Source organism: Hyposmocoma kahamanoa, unplaced genomic scaffold (assembly GCF_003589595.1).
Source record: "Hyposmocoma kahamanoa isolate Upper Pololo Valley unplaced genomic scaffold, ASM358959v1 63, whole genome shotgun sequence".
NCBI classification, from domain to species: domain Eukaryota; kingdom Metazoa; phylum Arthropoda; class Insecta; order Lepidoptera; family Cosmopterigidae; genus Hyposmocoma; species Hyposmocoma kahamanoa.
In genome coordinates, this window is record NW_020653851.1 from 4,097,972 (window position 1) to 4,113,093 (window position 15,122).

General features: G+C 36.6%; 1 protein-coding gene across 3 annotated transcripts in view; it reads right to left on the bottom strand.

Annotated features, from left to right (window-relative positions):
* Positions 1-15,122, bottom strand: part of LOC113230020 (protein tyrosine phosphatase type IVA 3) — a 33,438-nt gene that overhangs the window by 11,990 nt on the left and 6,326 nt on the right. The window contains exon 1 of one of the 3 annotated variants that reach the window (XM_026463746.1): positions 9,761-9,919. The exons of 1 other annotated variant lie outside the window; for it this stretch is intronic. The gene's annotated coding sequence lies outside the window, so the exon portion shown is untranslated. Of the gene's footprint in view, positions 1-9,597; positions 9,739-9,760; positions 9,920-15,122 lie in introns of those variants that run through there. One more of the 3 variants, XM_026463748.1, reaches the window with a different exon arrangement.

Genomic DNA, 15,122 nt, shown 5'->3' on the forward strand with positions numbered 1-15,122 from the left:
AATATTCCCAGGAATTCAATGCAATCCTAATATCCAGATAGGAAACGTAGATTGTTGCTACATAGGTGTAAGTACAAATAAAAACCAATGTGTGACAAGTCTTAAAAGGCGATCTAAATATATCAAGCCATTTAGCGCTCATACATCACAAGGAGGTAATTGAACACGAATTGACATCGTGATTTAATTCTTAATAGAGCATACTCTAATAATAATTCTACACCACTGAGCCCCAACCAATGCGAGACAAAAATACCAGTGATGTGATAAAACAGCTTTCTCGTAAACACATTTTATTAATATCAACTGTATGTTTTTATTAGAGTCCAACTCAAAAAATCTACATAACATATTAATCGCTATTTAGATATCAAAAGGAATGCGAAGTAAATAGTGACAGGTATATAATTCACATTCGCATAATAATGACAGGCGCTTGAGATGACCAGCGCTACGCAAAGCGAGATTATGCGAATGTGAGCGTACATGACACGCGTCGGGCGCGCACACATACAAGCCACGCTGCAACGTTTGTATGGAGTTACCATATTTATCTTATTAAACTATGCTGATACACTCCGCAAGATGATTGATGAAAATTAATTAATGAAATAATTACATTATTGATTACAGGTTTCAGTGATTGCTACACATTGGAAATAAAACTATAAATTAATTTTGTCTATTTGTTCGGATATATTAAACCTCAATATAATCATTTTTAAACACAATGTCAGTCTAATAATAGCAAGTAGCTATGTATACTTCCTATTATATGAAATTACAGGCACATGGGACTTGTCAACTTATGTCTCAGGGTGACAGACGCAGTGGCAGTGCCCCTCAGATACTTGCGATTTGAAACTCTGAGTGACACTGTAACTGTTATAGACAGGCGTGTAGCTTACCACAGGCACACGACTTGCTCATCCCATAACTTTATATTATAAAAAACATATATATATGCAGAAAACAGAGGCAATCACGCAATGTTTTTATAAACTATTGTTTAAATACTGAAAAGATAGCAAACATTGACTCTCGATCGTCTTTGTTTTCATAACTAAAGTAAACATTTACCAGGATCACTCAGAGGCTGTATTTACAATAAACTTATATTAGCAAAGATTTCGCAGTGATCCTACAACCCTTATAGTTAAGGTTTAATTCACTTGACAGCACAGTACTGCAAGCAAATTGTGTAAAGTATGTCGACGATACCCCATACAAAACACACGTTTAGTATGTAGTAAAGCGTGCTGATTATTGTTCCAAACGTGACATACAAGTTTAGAGTCGATTTAAGTTCGATACTTATACCAAAATACGCTTTAACGACATTTGGATCGAACGACTTTAAAATTGTGTTCACTGTCACACTTGAATACGAAAAAGCAGTTCAACGGCTAAATCCCTACGATATGGTAAAGTTTGATTACGTGAATCACCCCCCAGGCAGAGACAAAAGCCTGCACTTACTACGATCCCGACACACATCTTTTGTCTCATCAACACGTATCAGTTAAGGGTACCCTAGACGTCGTGACGTCCTCAATTTGGCCATAGTAAGTCCGCCTTGGTTGACCTTTGACAACTTGCCCGCTCACTCTCGCCTTATAAATCTATTTCATCAATCCTTCTTTCCTTCACTATCTCTACAAGTTAAAACCATCTAATCATCCTCTTTCTTTGTCACCACCTCTTTTTCGTAAAGGATGAAATATGGTTTAAACCCTTCGGAAGACGTCGGATAACTAATAAAGAATATTTTGGGCTAAACATTTTTTTCCTATATAAATTTTAAGACTTTTGTGGTTATTCACTAATATCAGGTTCACTGCAGTCTACCCGTGACCATGGAGCGTGCAACCGTTCCGAAATATCGGGAAAATAAAAAGAAGTCATACCGTGGTAAGAAACCTGATATTAGTGATAATCATTTTTTTTCCTTCTAAAACCCACAGCGCAAGTCATATGCGTCAAAATAGATGAAAATGGCTCTAAAAACGAACTAAATGTTGAAAAGAATACATAATTAATGTATCAAATCCTGTCAATCAAGATCATGGACACGCCTAATGCCTCAGAGGTCATCACCCATAGACATTACTTTATGTCAATGTCGGTCTGTGTGAGGTCAAAAAACTTACTAATAGACAAACTTGGCAAGTAAGTATCTATTAGAAATCGAATATTCATTCCATTCAATTACATTAGTAAGCCGAATGTCTGAATAGGTTTCGATTTACCCAAAGGGAACACAAAGAATATGTGAAATTAATCGTAGGCTTAGCAAAACAATACTGATATGCAATGCCACAACAGATTCTGTTGTGGCATTGATCCACGATCAGAATAATTACTGTGCCGATTTCTACGGTATCTATACAAAGGTGATGGAAAGTCAACGAAGCAAAAATATAATAAAGATTAATGTGCCCGACAATAACCCGGTTTTAACTGTAGCATTAATAATAATAATAACGCACACACTCAACATAGCCCCGCGCTAAGGAAACCCTGTGTCGCGGGTGCCATGGACACACAAATAGACCACCTCAAATTACACCCAAACACACGAGAGAAATATATGTAGGCCATACAAATATTTCTCTCGGCCCGGAAATCGAACCTGTCACCTCTGCGTAGCCGTCCCGCATGGTAACGGTTCGGCCACGGAGGCAGTTATTCCCAGTAGAATAAGTAACAAAAATAATGATAATATTTTTTTTTATTAAAAAGAAAAGGAAGCATTCATAATTTCATTATTCCACCGCTGAAGACTTGAATCACAAAACGAAAATAAGCAACGATCAAGAAACTTGAATGAACGCGCAATAATTATAAAACTTTGTTAAAATAATTCTAGAGATGTGACGCATACTACAAATATTTTACAAAACGATGCACCTGAACGACATCTTAAGTAAAAAATAATTTTGTTATTATAAAATCATGTCGTAATTTAAAAAATTAAGATTGCAAACTGGTATCCAAAAGAAAACTACAAGAAGACACTTAAATACAAGTGTATAAGACGTTCAGTACAATAGAAAAATCCATTAAAAAGCAGGCACTACTGCATGAAATGACGCCATTATTTCCTTTATGTGATGTTCATAAAAGCTTGAAAACACTAAGGGTGCCCTTAAAGATAAAACAGAGTCGTTTAGAGTGAAGGCATCAAGCAGTCTTATGTGATGTCATTGCTGATTGCTTAGGATTCCGAACTTTAGAACATTATCCCAATAACAACTGTCCTTTATCGTTTATCGTTTCACAGCTTTCACTGCCTTCTTATCTAATCAATAAAATCAAACACGAATCTTAAATCCAAAACTTTTCAAAAACGTTTATAAATATTATACAGCTTAATTGGGCAATTGTCTGCAGGTGGCTGACTTGTCCTATGCATACTTGCATGATGTAAGCTAAAAAGTAGTCAAAGTTTGTAGATCCAGACAGAAGATGCAGCTGAGCAGCAAGAGGGGGTTTAGACGCGGTCGATATATCCCCGACTACTCACAAAATCACGCGTTTGCCGTTTTTGACTCTCTATATCCCTAAACAATTAGATTAGATAACAAATCTAAGCTATTGTAAATAATTCTCAAGGAATAAAACTTTCAAGTTCTTGCAAACTGTAATGAAGAGGTGTTTCCGAGAAAGATAAACATGACACCGACTAGGAATCACATTGAATAAATTGAATTAGATAAAGTGAAATGAGAAGTCCAGTACATTGAAAACGTTAACGTAATGCTATAGCTGAGAATTCAATACCTTTTGATAAGAATCGATAGAGTTATGTAAAAGGCGATAAAATCTACACGAGAAACGAATACGTGAAGAATAAGTACATCACAGTACATGAGCGTAAACGTAAAACCTTGACTAAACCATATCCAATCAAAGTCTTTAGCAAATGTCGATACTTCCACGTGTTTCATAATTATTGCGATTGTCGATCGAACGTAACAATGGCCTATACAAAACGTGGCAAGGGCATAGGATGTTGCCGGATGTTATTCTATCCTGTCTATGAATAGTTCTGGCAACATCTTCGCTTCAGCAATTCCATACCTCAAAACAAGTCAAGCGATGCGCAAAGCGCGGACACGTGGCAAACAAACGACGTTGGGTACATTGTTAACTGCAATCTAGTATACACTACCAGAATAAGCAAAACTTGGAACGTTACTAACGCCACACGTCTGTGGCAAAAGATGTTTGCCAGATTGTGAAATGACGTCAGTTATTTATTAGCTGTATTATTAAGTTGAATCCGCTGGTATTAGAGCGGTTTGTCATGCCATCGCGTCACTTAAAAATAGTTTAAAAAGTCATCGAACTTGTTCCTCAAATAGTCAATCAAAAAAGCCAGTTTTTATAAAACAATAGCACACGAATAACCGCCATTGTCATATTAATATGCGTATATTTTTCTCACTATACATACATCACATTATATATCACCGGTTATGCTATTAAATGTAAATGCAGCGCTAATGGATTAGATATTAACCGGTGATCTAGGACATCGTACATGGAAGACTATATACAATGGCTGTCGTGTTCCGGTTAACGCGAGGTCGTCAGGTACTGTAACCAACGTAGTATCATTTTATACTCGTACCTGGTACTACTACCTTGACTTTATAACTTCAACTGCGTATCGTGATATTTATAAATTCTACTCAATGAGGCTATTTGGGTTATTGTCAACATGTTTTCTTGTTTTCTATTTCTTTTGGCATTTCGCCGTGCCCGCCTACTGCACAAGTTTAAATTAAAACGCAAAATGTATCTTTCTTTACAATAGTTTCTACGAAGTAATAAATAAGATTGACCGATTTAAAAACACACAGAGCACATAGGTATATAAATGATGTTCTCATTATATATCGATGTAGATCGGTATATAATGTAAAAAACCAAGGTAGATATTTCCCAAAAAACGAGGCTCCAGAATCGGTCGGCAAATGATGTGATGGAAATTTAAATGCAACTGTCGTTTCTAAAATCTCCTTAGCTACATTCTATCCACTGAAGTCCAGATAACTTATGGAACCTGAATAACATTATCATTTCATAAAATTTTGATTCAGTAGTAAAATCTTGAAATTTAGTAGAGCTCCTTGTAAAACAGTTCGTCCAGGGAACCTTACCTATTGCTGCCGCCACGCAGTAATGTAAGCATTACTGCGTGGGCGATAAGGGTGCTGGTGAAATTACAGGCACATGGGTCTTGTCAGCTTATGTCTCAGGTGACAGCGGCAGTGCGCTTCAAACCTTTGCTGTTTAAAGCCCTGAGTGGCACTGCAACCGTTATGGATAGGAGTGTGTTAGCTTACTATCAGGCGCACGAATTGTTCGTCCCGTCACATAATACTATAAAAAAAATTATTTTATATTGTTTTTTAGTAATGAAACGCTTTTATTCTGACTGTTCGTTTCAACATCCAATAATGCTATCACATTTAGAAGCCGTAATTGTAGGAAATGGCTCAGACCTTGCATGCAGATTGCTACCGCGTCCTACAGTCTAACTACAATTATTTAGCAATTACTTTGCCAACTTTTTATTTCATGCTCGGTTTTTTGCTTCGTGCCCTTAATTAATTAAAACTTTTGTATGAATTTCAATTACGCAAGGTTGTATAGAACTCTGAAGTAAAACCATATGAACACCAATAAGAAGTTCAAACTCAAACTTTCATTTTTCATATTATAATGTAGATAAAGACGGTAAGAAAATTGAGTACCTCTACCAGGACCTTACAATGTCAATAGTCGCTTATGGCACGTAAAAATTTTACAATATTATATAGCAAATTGTGAAACTCTCCTAATTTTTACACAAATATATATATCTAGCAACCATTCGCATCGATTGTAGGCACTTATTAGATGTACCTACACGTAAATTAGATCATTATAATGTGTATAAGTAGAAGCAAATACAATTTTCTCACTTCATCTTTTCATTGCGATAACGTCACAAATACACGAATTATTAACAAACAAAAACGATTCGCACTAATTCAATTTACACATTAGGTCCAATTATAAAGTGCTCCTTCAACTACCTAAGAAATGTTGTTTATAAATGATTACGTAAGCCAGAAATATTTACGGGCATAAGTAAGGAATTGTAAAACATTACGTATAATACTCAAGAATTCAGAATGAGGGATCGTCCACAGAAAAGATAAGCCTACTATATGACTTTAATCCGGAAAGGAAATTCCCACATTTCTAAAAAGTCAGTTGTTCATCGAATCAGTTGTTTACTAGAGTAGTTAAGAATTAAATCCTACATGATGCAGTCTTTTGTTATCAGTAAGATTTAAGACGATTAGCGAATGTAACAGATTGTGGCTTAGTCACGTGCGACACTAGACGGGTACCAGAAGGACATTAGAGTAAAAAGTGCATCGACATACAAGCACAGTAAAAATGGTAACAATACAAGCAATTCAGCTTTATTTTAGATTCTGGTATTTCCCAGAATTTTCGGCCTTTTGATTTTCGGATTAAATTAGTCATAATAAATAAAAAAATATGTGCCCTCGATATAGTGAACTCATAGACAATTGAAATGAAAAAGTGTTTCTCAAATGTGAACTAATGAAATAACAATTTACAAATTAAAAGTAAGAATGATGCCAACAGTATGGCAATATAACTCAACGAATAGATTCAATCTGCGTCTTATTTAAGTACGAGCGAAGTTTGCTTTCGTATTAACGATGAATCATAATCAGGCTGAATAACTTTGCAATCTGATCAGAGCGGGCGCAGAAATGTGGATCTTATCAGTCGAAAGACCATTTCAAATATCGTCGGCTTATTGCAAGAAGTCATTATTGCCATATAAATTATATGGCAATTAATGACTTCTTGCAATAAGCCGACGGTATGATCTATTTCCCTTAGGAATGTAGGAATAAAATATTCAAGTGGGGCATTTAATAATTTTAACGTCTTGTCTGTGCAGTCGCAATAATTTGTATCTTATCTTTTGAAGGCCGATTACAATGTCATCTAATTTCGAATAAAGTGGAAAAAAAAATGTATTCGACAGGGACTTGAGGTTACATACACCATCAGTTATGAGTAGACAATCAAAGACACATTGACGGCTAGTGTGGCAGGATGGGACTTAGTATAAAATTCTAATTTTTATTTAAATCATTCCACAGTATTTAATATGTCAAGGGATTAAGTTGCTCCATTTTATTTACAAATGGTCGTCTATTGTTTTGAATATAAACGTTATTCATATCGACCTTATTGTATTGCTTACAATCACGTCGAAACGTGGCATATCATACTGCTCAACGATAAAGGGCACCATCGTCAAACGTGTTCGACATTAGTTTTTATTGTTATTATTAGAACAATTGAACAAATAACAAAATTATGCAGAATGGATTTCAAGTGTTCTAGACAAAAATGTTTGTTTGAACGACATTAAAAATCTTTATATTAAAGTAGAAGTCGCTTTCTCCAAACGGGATACGACTTTCTTTAAACTAAGGTTTGAAAAACAGCTCACCGCTCATCAGACAGCGGAGTAGCATCAGCACTTACAACTTCCCCATATTGAAGGGTCCTGATGGTCTTATGAGAGTCTATCAGGATGCAAGTGATAGATCGTAGCGCATTTCCTATCACTTTTCATACAAATAACCGCAATAATTAAATCCTAACCTAGCCATTAAGTTAGTTTTGCGAGTATACTAACATCATCGGACCTCAAAAAACGTTGTCCGAATAAATAATTATACTATTGTTATTTAACAATAAACATTAGAAGTGGTATAATGAACATACATTGAAACTTGTCTGCGAATTCGAAAGTTCTAGAACAAAAGCTGTTTATTAATGTCGGCGAGCGAAGATCGAAGTTGTATACAATGAATTATATAACCACGATAACAATATTAAATGATAATATTTGAAATGTAAAATTACCAGCGCTGTGCCAATTTCGTTCGATAATTTTTTGGTAAGATAAGTCTTGAAAACGATGACGATTGGACCAGTGACAATGATCGGCGCCATGCCGACGGGTAGATAATGATATCATGCATTCCATGTCATATTTACCACGCCATAGTAATCTAGGTATCTAACTATATGTAGAGAGCTGTAAGGAACACATCTGAACAAATTCGATACAAGTTACAAACATCCATGATGTGACAAAATTTTGAACGCTAATTAATGGAATATAATAATTGAGTAGCAATAGAGTGCGAGAGAACGCAGTAATGGAAGCATTACTGCGTTCCGGTTTTGAAAGATACCGTTCCGGTTTTGAACTGGTGAAATTACAGGTATATATTTAACTGCCTCTTTTTTTATTTATTTAACTGCCTCTCTGGCCGAACGGTTACCATGCCGGACTGCCACGCAGAGGTCCCAGGTTCGATTCCCGGGCCGGGAGAAATGTTTGTATGGCCTACATTTATTTCTCTCGTGAGTTTGGGTGTAATTTGTGATTGTCTATGTGTGTGTCCATGGCACCCGCGACACAGGGTTTCCCTAGTGCGGGGCTATGTTGAGTGTGAGCGTTATTATATGGAAAGTGTTCTCTGATCGCCTAAGAGTGACGGGCGCAGTGACAGTGTTCTTCAGATCTTTGCGATTAAAAGCTGCAACTGCTATGGATAGACGTGTCGTTAACCACCAGGCGCATGACTTGTTCGTACTATCAAACGGTATCATAAAAACAACGTAAATATCAATTAGAATTAATACAATAATCCATAGACAAATACATACAGTCTAATACAAATATTATTATGTACCAATGAACTAACGCACATATTGTCCATAAAAATGTTTCTTCAGGAAACAAACAAAAAACACGTAGAAAAACACCACTACGTATATCAACGGACAAATAAAGGAAACACGTCAAACAATGAAGATAATACCATATATTTTTGGTTCAAATTGTCGTAATAGCAAACATAATTACATGTTCACTCGGCATTTGACCATGAGTATTGACATTGGCTTTGACACCGGCTAAGAACCAGATAAACTACCAGTATTTGTATTAAAGATAAAGTTACGTAGACGTCAAGTAATGAATGAAATGAAACAAATTATCGACAGACGGCTAAACAGGCTATTATGAACAACAATACATCAAAATAGGCAAGCGTACTTCGTAACAAGCCTGCGAAATTGCCTCTGTAATTAATGCGGCAAAGTAAACACATTTTAATTAATCTTAAGTCGTGCCAGTACATGCTCTCCCAGGCCTAACTTTAGACTCTTAATACCAATCAGCAAATAAAACTTCATGTTCTTAAATATTGTAGCTAGCAGTTAACTACGAAGGAATGTATAATTACTATTCCACGTCATAGTTAATTGCGCGCCATTAAGTGACCTGCAATGTACGATGATTGATAAAGAAATAGAACGTGAAGAACGACTCGCTCGAAAAAGCTTCAATGTGTTAGTTAGCTAACCTGTTGCTTCCAGAAAAAGTGAAACGAAACGAAAGTAGCATTGTAAACTTAAATAAGGAATATGAAATGCAGTTACATATTGAATGACAAGACATTCTATTACCTGGTCACCTAATTTGACCATATCCAAACAACGAAGGCCAGTCGACGGTGAATTCCGCTGCAGTTCTACTTTGGTCACGCTCGCAACGCACTCGGGAATTTGTTTTTAACGCGCCAGAAATGCGGGACACCGATGTTAATGGTGACACAGAAACTTCACTTACATGTATCCGGCTCGGCGGATGGGATAACAGTTATTGGAACACGAATTAAAGTTAATGAACAGGTAGACGAGGAAAGTAACAGAAACAATCGTGCACACGCAACAGGAGCTGTCGTAGTAGACAGTGTTGGAGGTTAAGCGTTTACATCGCAGCGGCTCGACACTGCCCGTGTCGCAGTCGTGTGTAGACTGGTGTTCCTCAGCGACCGCGCCGCCCACTGCCTGCCTCCGCCGCCACTCGCAACGTCACTCGTCGCCTGCGGAGCGCTATCGTCAACCGCCAGACACATACATCGTCGTCGAGGAGCACGATAAATTGGGTACTTTAAAATTTAAAAGTTCACGCCTGATGATAATCAACGCGACCATTACAGAAGTTGTGTATTCATTGACCAGCTAAGATATCTGATTTAAAAGACTAAACAAAACTCAAGGAGAAAATCGTAATCTAAACAACAAAGGTTTAGTTACGCCAAGCCATAGGAAACAGGATCCAGGTTAATTAATGGCGGTGTACTACAAAGTAAATAAAAGTTCTGTAGTATTACAAGCCTAAACTATAACATTGTAAGAATTAGTACAGCGGCGATAAGGAAAGTGGCACGTGGTCGGTGTTAGTAGCTAAATGGGGCGCAGCTGCAGTTACCAAGCGCAAGATTACTCGCTTCTGGGCAAGAAGATTCAATTAGTTTCGACGCGTCTCGGTCACATTCTAAAAATAGTACAAAAACCTTTTATGCGAATCTGAGCCATCAAACCCTCAATTGACGCAAGTTTCTTACGTCAACCATAAACGTTGTACTTTTAAAGGACAATCCTCAATCGACAATTTTTTATGGACGCAATATTCTACGAATAGAACATTTTTAGAATAAAATTGGAAGTTTACATTAAAACTTGGAGTGTGTCCACAAAATTTGAACACCAATGCCAGATGTCTATCTCAAAATATTCCACATTCATGGACGCGAAGACTGTTATATTTCAAAATGTTCTATCGTTAAACAGTCAAATGTCTGCAAAAATATCAGCTTCAATTGTTTTGACAAGACTTACAGCAGGAATTAGGAGAAACATATTAATCATGAAAACAATAGGTACTCAAGTGGACAAAATTTTTCGTCTCTTTGCAATTACAAAACGTCCTCCAATTAAACATCTTTAGAAGCATCATGGTATTGGTAAATATTTTAGAACCATTCAGAAAGCGAATCTACTAATTTAACCCATAATGATGAAGTAAATCCCAAATATTTACGTAATTAATCATAGGCTGAGATTTGAATCATTTGCAGATTTTTGGCATCCTAAGATCCTAACATATATTCTTTCAGATCTTATTATTTGTTACAATTACCGTCGAATGTAGTATTTTTATGCTTTAAAAGCAATACCCTTTCACATATATATAAGTATAATTACGTTAGTGATAAAACTAAGCTATATTGTCATGAACCCAGGAGTGTTTATTACACAGGTTTAATAGTAATAATAACACCACACGTACTTCGTGTAACAGAACATGACAAAGTGAGAATGGCTAATTAAATGGCACAAATGGATGTATGCCACACGTGTTTTTATAGCAGGATTATAATTTCAGCAACATTAGATGTCATACTATAGCATAACACAAAACTTTGTAGGTGGTCCTATTGCCCCTGTGTTGAAACCTTTCGATACAAGAAGCAACACTCAAGTTGTCGGCTCGTTCAAGAGAAGAAGAGTTTCCAAGTCATTTGCGGGTTTAATAAAGGACACAGGATCACAATTACTAACCTAAATATTTATTTTGTAAACGAATATTTATCGTTTACACGACGCCAAAATAATACTCTATTTAACACAATTCGTTGTAGTAGATACGCAATTATACCATGACATGACAACTATAAACTGAAGATCACTTAGTTAAAGACTTGAGATATCTCAAAACTTTGACATCTATTAAAGTATTCAAAGAGATATTCGGTGATCGACGTAAGTGTAAATGTGGATGTATCTTAATCTCCTATTAGTCGAGGCATTATTTTAGTAAATTTAAATATCTTCGTATTCTTTCAGGTTACGACTTCCTCGAAAGTGGGGTGCACGTGATGAAAACACGTGACGTTTTCCATCAACGTGAGCTGCGCATAAAAGCCGTTGGCTATTGTTGGTAACTTTGAAACTCCCACGACCAACGTGTTTGCGAAATCTTAGGAGAACGCTACGAGGCAATCTGCGCTAAATTGGGACTTATTTTGTAGTTGACGTTGAAAAAATATGTCAAGTTCATGATATAACGCTGCGCTTTTTAGTCCAAAATATTGATAATTTAAAATAAGATTTACATAATGCAGTAGAACAAACAAACTTATAACAGCATTCGCGAGTCTCGCGTTACTAAAACAAAGCGAAGGTCAAACAGAGGTTTCGTCTAATTGCGAGTGCCAAGGCAACAGGGCCGGGTGGTAATAGCGGGCGTTATCGTTTTGTTTTTCAGCATTATTTTGGTTTCTAGAGCGAGACTGCTGTGCAGATAACAAATACGACAATATTTTAGATTGGGTCAAAACTAAGGACATCTAAATGAGATAAAATAAGTCGTTACAGTGATAATATTGTTATCGGAAGAAGGATTGCAACTGACAATAAAAAACAAGTGCAGGTATTTTGTCTCCAAATAATAATCCGTTTTATGGATCCAACTAAGGTGGTAAATATTGTGAAGCATACAATTCAAATCGAGAACGCCATAACATTAACATGGGAATTATTATTTGCAGCGAAAAGTGAACGTGTAAGTACTATTAGTATACTCATACCTGTACAGTAGAAGGGGTATTGCAAATCAACTTTCACAAAGCAAATGCTTGCGAACCCACGCGACCAACTTCGCAACAATTTATTTCGTCTAAGAGACACTCAAAATATCTATTCATGGAAATGAGACCGTGCTAGGCTCCATCAATACCCAGCCTTATTACCTTATCATGAATAATTTAAATTTGTCCGAACATCCATATTTCGAAGCTTTGCCACCATTAAACTTCGTGTCGTAAAGAAATGATGTTCAGAATTTTGCGAACTTTTAAATAAAGGGGAGTCGACCAATGCTCTTAATGTTTATGGACGTTTATTAAAAGCATTGACGGGGGAATATTATTGAGCTGGTACTACAAGCCACGCAATTGACGTGACTGACATTCAACGAAGTAAATCACTAAATATCTGAAGGTCGCGCACGACAAGTCCCTACTGTGTCTACTGTATACGTTGGAACAATAAATGAGAAATAATAAGCTATAAGAAGATAACACTAAGACTTATATTCATGATTTTCTAATCAGCTCTTACAACTACTGTTGCAATAAAAAGAAATAGGCTTAAGGTACACATTTCTGTGAAGAAAACGTCATTTTCCGCGAACAGATAGAGACGAGCTTGTCTTATACTTAATTTGCAATTACAAGAACTAGTGTTTATTTCTTCACAACAAGTCTCGCTTGTTTAAATAATGCCGCCGTGCTAGGTTGAATATTGACATTAGCGCACAATTATAATAAATTTGTAGAAGTTTTAGAAGATATTAAAGATAAAATTCCAACATCCCATCAAAACCCGAATTAATAAAAGTTTTTGGCATAACAAACAATTGTTTAAATTTATGTCAGTGTTATTGCTAAGTGAGGTCCTTAATGTCTGGCGAGGTGCAATGTGGGCATAGTGCAACGGGAAGCGGGTCGCGACCCACTTTCCCAGGATCAATACTCGGTCATCGACTCCGCCCGCAGTCCCCCCATGTCTGCCATAAGACTAGGGGATTAGACCCGTAATGTGTTTTTAAGAAGTGAAAACCTTTATATGGCTTGCAGCTCTATTCATTTCCATTGCAAACGTACACGTATTGAGTTGAAAGTTAATCAGTTTCAAATAGAGTAACAAAATCCTTAAAAACAGCTTCTGACTTAAATTATAAACTTCCTGAAATAGAAGCAAATTGAAGCAGAGTGTAGTACGAACAAACACATAAAAGTATATGTTGAAGTCCTGTAAACAGCTTTTGAAGAAACCCTTTCATGTCACGCATCACTGTGTATTTCTATTTTAGGAATTCTAGGCATTAAACAGCTTTTTTATCATGTCTTCATGTTAATGAGAGAGATATTTTTGCAACTATATCCGTGCCTATATGCATTTTAATAACAAAGTTGCTGACACCTGTAACAGAAACTACTGCTGTTAGCGACTTTCCGTTATCATTTTTGTTTGTACTTTCTGTTCCTTCCTCGTTATAAACATTGTTTTACTTTTCAAGAATTGTCACTATAATTGTGCATGTATTACCTTAACTCCGAAAATTTCATACAAAAACATGTCTACGTAATTGCTGTTTACCTTTTCAGTGAGCTACGTCAAAGGATTTTTTGCGATAGTCATTCCCAATGACTCACTCACGACGAGTCATAAATGTGCTGTTTAACTGTATAAAAAACAACTACTACAATTATTTCGCGCCTAACAGTCATTATTTGAAACAACTATGTTGTAGTCTACTAATCAGGAAATATTCTATTTCAATTAATTAAGTCCAATTTCCGTCCCAAGGTTAATACGATAACTTTTATCTATGGTAGTTAAGAGATAGGTTATCTAGTAAATTGGTAAATTTTACATCCAGATTTTATCTTGCTATTAAGATTGAACTGACAGTTTCAGTAATATTTGCTATCAAGAATTTGAATTCAATGAAATAACTTCGTCGAATAACTTAATGTGGTAAACATATATAACAGCAGTAGAGCTCCTTGTGAAAGAGTTCGTCCAGGGAGTTACTGCCACCTTTTTTTTTTTTTTTTTACGGGGGGAAATCTTTATGGATACCCCTGAGCCCAGGGAGACTCAGGGGTTATGTGGGGACTCTCCCTCCAGGCTGGAGGGCCTACCCCACTAAAACCCCCCCCGGGTTTCCCTCTCGCCGGTTGAGTCGGCGCCGTGGGATCAGTGAACATTCACCACGACGGAGTTACTGCCACCTGCCGCCATGCAGTAATGTCAGCATTACTGCGTTCCGGTTTTGAAGGGTCCTTACCCTTGTTGGTGCTGGTGAAATTAAAGGCACATGGTATTTGTCAGCTTTTCTCAGGGTGACGGGCACAGTGGAAGTGCCCCTCAGATCTTTGCGATTTAAAACTCTGAGTGGCACTGCAACTGTTACGGACAGGCGTATCACTTACCACCAGACGCACGACTTGTTTCATCCCAACACTTGGCTGCGGCGTGACTTGCGCGAGAGCGACATAAAGCGCTAAATGTATATATATATATATATACATCTATACATATATAATTCTCTATTCTAATCTATTATATAAATATAT